Raw genomic sequence first — 9,507 nt, 5'->3', positions numbered from 1 at the left:
ATTATAAATACACCCTTCAAAAGGTAGAAATGGAAACAAGGTGAACTGCAATTTGTGGAGTTCATTCTGACCAATAAGGAAGAATTTGATGCTAAAGGAGAAATTATTAGAAACCTTGGAAAGACTTATAGAATCATACAATTTTAGATTTGGAAGGGATCTCAATGGTCATTCATCTACACCAAAAAAAAAAACTACCCCAGTAACATACTTATTAAGTCTTCATCTAGTTGTGCTTAAAGTTATCCCATAAGGAGAATTCCACCACTTCACAAAACAGTTCTACCACTTCCCATTCCACTTTTGCATTGTTTCAAATCTTAGGAAGTTTTTTTCTCTCCTGATATCAACCCTAAATTTGTATATTCACATCTTCCACTTGTCAGTTGTTCAACTGTCTTCAAAATAAGGTGGAGAAAGAGTAACCCAGAAGGCTGAGAAATCAGCAAAAAGGACTTTCCTTATTCTCGTGTAAAGACATTTTTTTTACCAGTCAACTTTTTTTATTCCTTTCATATCAGGATCCCCACTATATGTAGTATAAGCTTTAATTATTAAAGATGACTTACATTCATAAACATGCCAGAAGAAGATATATTCATTATATTATCTTATGGATTAAGTAGCATAAACTAGGTCTCTTTAAGGTCAATAGTTACCTAATATTTTAGCCGTGAAAAATTATTATAAACTGAATTCTTTCTTTTAGTGTGCTCAGATTTAACTGACTGCTTTCAGTTCAGCCCCCATGACTTCATGCCTACCATATTTCTTTGGCGTATGGAATATACCAGAATTATGAGCTGGTCACACCAAAAATATTCTTAGACTATAACAAGTATAACATGAAAGATTCCTTCTTTCTCAACCACACAAATATCACTTAAACTTATCTAACCAACATAAAAATATTTAAAATTTTTTCACTCTGATGGTTAAGTACAATCATTAATCTTATCTGCTGAATGCTCTTCTCATTCCAATCATGTACAGAGGCTCAAGACCAGCTCAGAAAGCTGGGAAGTGGCCCTCACTGCTAACGGTGCTCCCTGCTCAGGATGAAATAAGAGCAGTTTGGTTTGAGTATCTGAGCAAGTAGGAAAGGGATGAAAAAGCTGTGGGCTTGATCTTGGGAGAATTTTCCAGATGGAATTGGGGGACCCAGAAAGCCCCCTGCTTGCTTAATGACAGCCCAAGAAGGAGCAAAACCAAGCATCTTTGCATGTTTTGTCTAATAGACATGGTACAAAGGATTTAGAGGAAGATAAAGAAATAATCTGTATAATCTTCCCCCAATAGATTTCAACAAACATACTACATATAGTGGAAATCCTGGTATGAAAGGAATGAAACAAGGTGACTGGTAAAAAATGAAATAAAATAAAAAGTCTTTCTATGATAAAAGAGAAAGTCTTTATGCTGGTTTCTTAGCTTTCTGGGTTCCTCTTTCTCCACCTTATCTTTAAGACCATTGAACAACTACCAAGTGGAAGATGCCAATATACAAATTTAGGAAAGAGGAGTGAAGGGGAGTTTTGTCACTACCCTGCCATCAATATGGAGTTGAACATTCCCATCATGGCAGTAAAACAAAAAACCAATTGCAAACATAGATGTTCAAACCATTGACAAATCCCAGTTGCTATTTTTCAGTTTCTCCTGCCTCTCTCTCTCTTCTCTTCTTTTGATGACAGCCAGCTGATTCTGTTATTGTTTCCTTTTCTTTTTCCAATTTTTTTTTCCATGCTTTTCCATTTCAGCTTTTAATCTCTTATACTCGTCTGTCTTGTAAGCCAACACCAAACAATAGCTGCAGAACTTGAAGCTCTACTTTTATATGTCATTCTAAGGGGAATATCTGATTAGAGAAAGTGTAGAATGTACACTGGGCAGCTAGGTGGCACAGTGGATAGAGTGCCAGGCCTGGAAGACTCATCTTCCTGAGTTCAAATCAGCCTCAGACACTTATTAGCTTTGTGACCCTGGGGAAGTCACTTAACACTATTTGCCACGGTTTCCTCATTTTTGAAAATGAACTGGAGGAGAAAATGGCAAGTCACTCCAGTATCTTTGCCAAGAAATCACCAAAATGAGTTCATGAAGAGTTGGACACAAGAGAAAAATGACTGAACAACAATAAAACTGTATACTAGACAGGCTTAGAATTGATTAGTGCTTTATTACTAAGTATTAATTAACAAGCAACCTATTTTTTGATTCATAAGAACTAGTTGCTGTTTTGGCAAAGAATAAGATCCAGACCTACTGCAGAGGAGGGAAGAATTCTATCATAGAACCATCAGTCAAGATGCGGCATGATCTAATACATAGGCAGCTGGCCTCGTTAATTATTTCCTATTTATCCTGTAGTTTGTTTGTATATATTTGTTTTCATGTTTTCTCCCCCATTAGACTGTGAATTCCTTGAGGACAGAATTTGTTTTTTGCCTCCTTTTGTGTCCCCAGGACTTAGCATAGTGCCTAGCACATAGTAGTATTTATTTATTTGTTTATTTTAACATATAGTAGTTGTGTGACTACGGGAAAACAACAATTTCTCAGTTTCTTAAAAAAATTCTCTAGAGTTATAAATTACAGACTATGAATTATCAGTGTCTAAGGTAGAAAGTTCTGGATCATCTGGACATTTTCCCAAATTGGAGGCAACTACACTAAGAATGGTTAACTTTTTGGTTTAGCAGCGGCACCAACAATAAATACTTATTGATGGCTGGCCTTTTGTGTGCAAAGCACTGTACTAGAAAGGCACTATCAAAAAGAGGCATGAGACAGTCCTTGCCATGAAGGGGCTTATATTCTACTTGGGGAGCTAGGACATACACATAAAGATTAATAAAAGAAAAAAGTAGCATTTGCTAAGTGTCAAATATAGATTGTAAGTTAGTAAAGGTCAGAGTTCAGTGTCGACTTTGCCTGTGTTGCTGATGGCTCAATGGCTAGGGAAGAACAGGGTAAAAAAAGCCAAATACAGTTATCACAGAGAAAGGAGAGTCTCCTCAGAAAACCACCCTCACCAATATATTAAGTTCCCTGTTATTCAAGCAGACGAAATGATGAGAAATATTTGGTGAACCGAGTTAAATATATAGCACACATTATGGAATCTTTAAAGGACTTTGATTCTCCTACAAGATTTCCACTGAGAATAAAGCTTATGTAAGGTGAATTGAGACTGCCTTAGAACATTTTCTAATTTGTGAGAGGCACACTACTAGGGTTTACACCAGGGACAGAAGGGAATAAGCATACTGTTTTCCATATATTAAAAAAAAAAAAAGAAAATGGAGGAGAATTTTCACACTGACCCTGAGTTGGGGACAAGTGTACCCTAAACTACAAGTACATTTTCATTTTGTTAAAAGGAAATGATAATATTCTCTAATAGCATTTGGGTATTTGAGAATACAAGACAATTTTACAAACAGCCCTCCAACTACTGTAGAAAAACAATTTCAATTCCCCTATATTTATAACACATTTATACATTCTTGCATTTCTTTTTTCTATATTCCAGATTTATGAATTAGCTATATCAATACCAAAAGAAAGATAATAATAGATAATAGAAAGAATGCTTTTGTATTTATATCACCTTTCTTCCAAGGAGCTCAGGCATTTTGCAGGTATAATGAATGTTTAGATATGAAATTCTTTTTGCTGAGTTATTGATGACTTTATCTATCCAGTGCCTGAGTCAAATTATAGTATGCTATGGAAGCAATAGCTTCCTTCAATCTTTCACATTACTGTACTATGAAAACCACCTAGGCCTATTACAAAGCTGCCATGGCTATTGTATCTAGGTCATAAGTCATCTAGGTTTTAACCACATTAAATATCTCTGACATGACTCAAATTTAGCCTCTTCTTAACATAAAAATGTAATCTGTAACATGAAGGTAATTGTAAGAAGAAAAAAGGAAACTGAAAACACAGGGCAAAAAATGTGAAGATAGCAAAATGACACTTAGAAATATTATGAATTTACCCAATTTCTACAAATGATCATGAATTGAGAGCTACCAATATATAAAATTTTCATTTTGTCACCTTGTTTGATGTATGAAAATTGCCTTACTGGGTAGAATTTGGGGATCATATTAACCAGAAAAGACTAAAACAGAACATCTTCTGAAAGAATAATGTGTGTTCTCAACTATATCATCAGTGAATCAAGCACCTAATGTATGTATCAATAAAGATAATAGTTCATGTTCTGGATGACTCTGACTTTCCCAGACTTTTTCTACAATGCCCCAGAAACCTCTTCACCTTGTAAGCTCATTCTGCCCCTGGACTTGAAAAGTGGAAGTTCCTTCTACCCCTGTGACCTCTTCCTCTGATTGGCTGGTTCCTCCTAGAACTTCCATTTTAAGAAGGACACACAGGCCAATCATGTCTTCACTCCTCTCCAGTATGTACTCATTCTTTCAGACTCTCTCTAATGCCACCCCCCTCCACCATAAGTACCTTCATCTCTTTCTCCTCCCTTCCCTTCCTTTTCAGCTTATTTTTATGTTATCTTCCTCCATTAGAATGTAAACTCCTTGAGAGCAGCAACCGTCTTTCACTCTGCTTGTATTTTTATTCCCAGAATTTAACACAATGCCTGGAATATACTGAGTGTTCAATTAATGCTTGTTGCCTTGCCTTGACTTGAAATGCATTCCAATAAGATTGAAAAACTGTATGATATAGGTAGATAATCATTGAACTTGGAGTCAGAAGACCAGTTTGAGCATTAGGTCTGCCACTTACTAGCTGTGTGACTGTGGGTAAGTCACTTTACTCATTCATTCATCATTTATTAAGAACTTGTATTTATTATGTGCTAGGTGTTGGGGACAAGTGGATTTTTTTTTAAAAAGCTTACTATTTGGAGGAAACAAAATATAGACAGATAAATAAATAAAATATATAAATATATTATACATACATATATATGTAGAGAGAAAAAGAGATAGAAAGAGGAGAGAGACAGAGAGAGAGAGACAGAGAGAAATAGGGTTAGGGACACAGATGAAGCCCTAACATCTGGGGTGATCAGAAAATGCCTTAGTTGCACATGAGTTTAGCAAGATCAGAAGCCAGAGATGAGAGCACTGTAAACTCAGAAGACAGTTTGTACAAAGCCCTGCAAACAAGAGGTGAGATGATGCAGGAGGTAAGGGAAGAGCAAATAAGATAGGTGAGTGTGACTGGAACCTAAATATCCTGAAGTAGTGATTGGGAATACTAATAAACCGAGGAAGTTGAACAATCAGTTTCCTCTTCTGGAAGATGGAGAGATTTGGAGCAGAATATAACAAGATCATATGTGTAAAGTATTAAGTACCACATGCTGGGGATACAGAGGAGAAAAACAACACAACCCCTGTCCTTAGAGTGCTTATAATCTAATAGGATTAAAAGAACACGTACACAAATAAGTATGTTACAAGTTAGAATATACTAAGGGCAAAGGATAAGTCTAGATAAAGTGCTGCAACAATGTGAGCTATAAAAAATATAAACCACTATAACAATTCACAGTGATTTGAAGAACTTTCTTCAAGAACCATAATAATTGAATTGCAATGCCTAGGCAGGAAATATGTCGCACTAATAAAAGGGGATGAGGGTGGGGGACCACAACATACAGCTTTTAAAATAAACTATGAGTTCTATTCTTCCAAACTGCCAAATTAATACGGGGTGGCCAGTTCAGTACAGGATGAAAATACATTAAGTGACACTCTGGGGAAATGAAAGGATGAATTTGCTTCCATAGACACCTTATTGAAACTATCTACTTATGCTACTGAAGAATCAATAGTGGTCTCCAAATATAGGATAAACTTTTACGTGAAGAAGAATTATCTTTATTGCCCATCTCTACTAAGGGCAGGGAAAAAGGAAACTGGGCCTAAATTGGAGTATGAAATCACATAAATACTTCAATAAATTTGGGATCTCATCAATATGGTTACTACCTCCAGTGATGCAGATTGTAACTCACGCATTCCTTCTTATCCTATGTATCTCTTGTCCACGTCTTCCCATATATCCCCCACAAGGAGTTCAAACAACATGCTGGGGGTCTTTCTCAAGTTCTCTTGACACTGTGTGGATACCAGATCATGAAGGTTGTCCATTAATTATCCCTTGCTAACCATACATGGCCAGCCAATGTCCTTTATTAGTCATACATAACTCTGACATCTTATCTCTACCCACTATAAGCTTTGTCTTTGGGTGATCTAAAAGTTTAACTCTTCAGAGACCATGATATTACAAGGTTTACAGGCATCTAGCATCACCAAAAAAAATGATGGTAAAAAAATAGGTCTTCATTTCAGGAAGATGCTTGAGGTCATCAAAAACACTTCACAATTTTCTAAAGGGAATTCATTTATGCTATTCTCATCCAGTTTGAATTTGGGTATAGGTTTTTGTTCATCCACGATGTCTGACCAAGACTACAACCCAACGAGTTGGTTCTATGGATTGTTTAACAATGAACTGGACCTGAGTCCAGTGAGAGACCATGCTGGAAGGCAGAAAGGCTTTGGGTCCTTCTTCCTCACTAAGGCAATATGACTCCTCTGAGAGCACTTCAGTCTTTGGCTTTTTAATTTGTTCTTTTCTATTCTGCATAAAGAGAATAGAATCTCTGATCTCGGGAGTTTCAAAGATCCAGAAGGTAAGACATAGGAATCTGGAAGTTTAAATCCAGGTGGGATTTTGTAGCCAGCAGAGCCTTAAGCCTTGAGGAACAAGAAGCAGTGCTTGGAAACCAACTCTACAAGAAGGACTCACCCAGCAATCATGCCTCATCAGACATGAAGTTGGTAGGATCAATGCTATGTAGGAATTAAGCTAAGAAATTGAGGTATAGTAGGAAAGAGCATATCATGGAAGTAATGGGGAAATGCTAGTATATTACTAAGTAGACACACCTTTGTAAAAGTTAAAAATAAATATGAATCTCTTCTGACAGACTTAAAATGTTCTGGGTCTTAATGCAATCAACAACGTCATCTAATAGGAACATCTGGAAAAGTTCACCATCTCTAGGGTGAGGTTTGATGTTCTGTTTGATCTCTGTGCTAGGCTTTTTTCCACAATGTACAAACAATTTAGGCTAAATACAGAATTTCTTATATTATAAATCCTACTGTCATAGCCACAACTAGTAATTTTTGTGTCTGGGGAAAGTTCCACAAACCAAGACCCAGGAAACAAATGTCCCTTAATTGTAGTACAAGTAGTGTTAGGGTGGGAAGTGGGGAAGAAGGAATACCCTTATGTTTCAGAGAGACAGATTTTGATGTCTGATGAGAGACTGCTGCTTTTAAGGCTACCACAGCATTGAGGAGAGGAGGTAACAGGGAGAGGATAGGAAGTCACCCCAGCACAACATCTGGTAGCTTCCTATTTCAAATAATTTTCTTACCAAGTTCCAAACTCTGTTGTTTCTATGATGCTGAAAGATGGCAAATACCATCACCTGTGTTCACAATCTAAATTCAGAGACCTTGGGACAATGTCCCAGTTGTTCTGCCTTAGTCCTGGCTGTGTCATCCTAATTTAAGTCTTTGGAACCAAGTAAAAGAAATCTAATTTCTCTTTTATGTGATAATTCATCAAAGGTAGCTATTTTTGGCTTTCCTAATTCTCTATGCTAAACACCCCTATTTTCTTGAACCTAGAGTTATTTGGTATGATCTCAAGACATTCAACATTATGGTTGACCTTCTCTGGATGGCCTCTAGCTTAACAATGTCTTTTCAGTAATGTAGTGCCCCATTTCTCCATCTTTTCCAAAGGAATAGCCAATTAACTGAGGTGAAGTCAAAAGTCAGACAAACTTCAAAATGAGTTCAATACGAAAGCCTCTTGTAAGTTGGAAAAGTACTCACTTATTGCTTCCCTTTCCCTTTCCCTACTTTTCTCATATTTTTGGGCTTTGCCATCCTTCACATTTAGGACTGGACTCAATTAAAGCATATTTATGTAATTCAGGGATTTTTGATTCTGACCAACCTGATGCTGTAATGCTTCAACAGGTCTCCAGTTCAATTTTCTAAATTCTAACTGTTTGAATCAATTAAAAATCCCTTCTTCATATATAGTTATTTGTGTATTGTCTTCCCCATTAGATTGTGAGCTCCTGGAGAGCAGGGTCTATCTTTGGCCTTTCTTTGTATCCCCAGTGCTTAGGATAGGGCTAGGCAATTAGGAGCTTAATAAATCCTTGTTGACGTTCTTGACTTGATTCTGTCATTTTGTTGAAATGAATTCAGGAAACTTTCTTATTTTCTTATTGCCTAACACATTGCTGAAAAGTATTTGCCTTTCCCATCTTGCCTTACTTTCCAGTACTCCCCAAAATGAAAAATCTGATTAGGTCCACCTCCTCAATGCCTCCTTAGTCACACTTCATTTCCTTTCTCAACTCTACCTTTCTAGGAAAGCTTTCAACACTAATAAGTTTTCAAGTGTATGAATGACTAATCAATTGACTCACTTGAGACATGTGAAGAGTTAAAAGGAAAGCATTAGAATAAAGATAGACAGTAGGTATTTTGCTGCTATCTCTTTCATAGAGGGCCTTCTTTAAAAAACATAAAAGATGAAGTAGAAATAGTAGAAGCTAGCAAAGTATGCAGACTTCAGAAGAATTTTTTTTAAAGAAATTACTCCACTGCTATTCAGTAATCAATTGGGGAAAAAAAGTTAAGTATCAGGTAATAAAATATGGAATTAGGGTAGAGCACTTGCCTGAGGATATCTCCTGTAGTAAAGGTAATTTTTCATGATTTATAAGGGTTTTTAAAGAAGCTTACAGAATGCCACAGGAGAAATGAAGTTCTCATAAAGCTTCACATTGTTCTATGAGTGCTTTCATAATACTTGTTTATGTTTTAAGGGGTGGGGGAGGGTTGAAAAAAATTGTACCGTGAGGTGGAACGGTTATTGACCAGATTGATCATGGGAACAAATCTGCCGGTGGTAACCTTGTTTAATGATATGTTGCTGGGCTCAGCACCTTGCTGAGGCTGTGATTCTTCACCGGCTGGGGCCGCATGATGGATCGCGGTAGGAGGCTGATGGTGCAATCACTCACGAGCAGCCAGTGACACCTGCACCAGCCTGACACCCGTCCCCTCTGGATGTATCAGCCAGTCTGCCTGGCCTACTGGGAGATACAACTATTCTGCCCAACAGCAAACAAAAGTTCTGTCTACCTTGCAACTTCTTTTGTAGGGCATTTCTTTAAGGTTATATTACTATTATTAATAATTATGACTATTTTCCACTCATGACTTGGACCATCTCATTTGATTCTCACATTGCAGCATAGGTAATTTCACAATGGTCAAGAATAAATAAAATCAAGTACTTCAAATCAGAATCTTGGAAGAAAAAAATATGTGTGGGCATGTGCATGCATGTATGATTTACCAAATGGGTGAAAGAAATATTATCCAGTGAAAAATTATC

General features: G+C 36.8%; 1 pseudogene; it reads right to left on the bottom strand.

Annotated features, from left to right (window-relative positions):
• Positions 1 to 1,036: 1,036 nt before the first annotated feature.
• LOC114049404 lies at positions 1,037 to 9,091 on the bottom strand (annotated as a pseudogene).
• Between the last annotated feature and the right edge of the window lie 416 nt (positions 9,092 to 9,507).

This window comes from Vombatus ursinus, unplaced genomic scaffold (assembly GCF_900497805.2).
Source record: "Vombatus ursinus unplaced genomic scaffold, bare-nosed wombat genome assembly UNPS02014798.1, whole genome shotgun sequence".
Classification (NCBI taxonomy): domain Eukaryota; kingdom Metazoa; phylum Chordata; class Mammalia; order Diprotodontia; family Vombatidae; genus Vombatus; species Vombatus ursinus.
The sequence above is the reverse complement of the archived record's forward strand: the minus strand, read 5'-3'. Positions and strand labels throughout refer to the sequence as shown.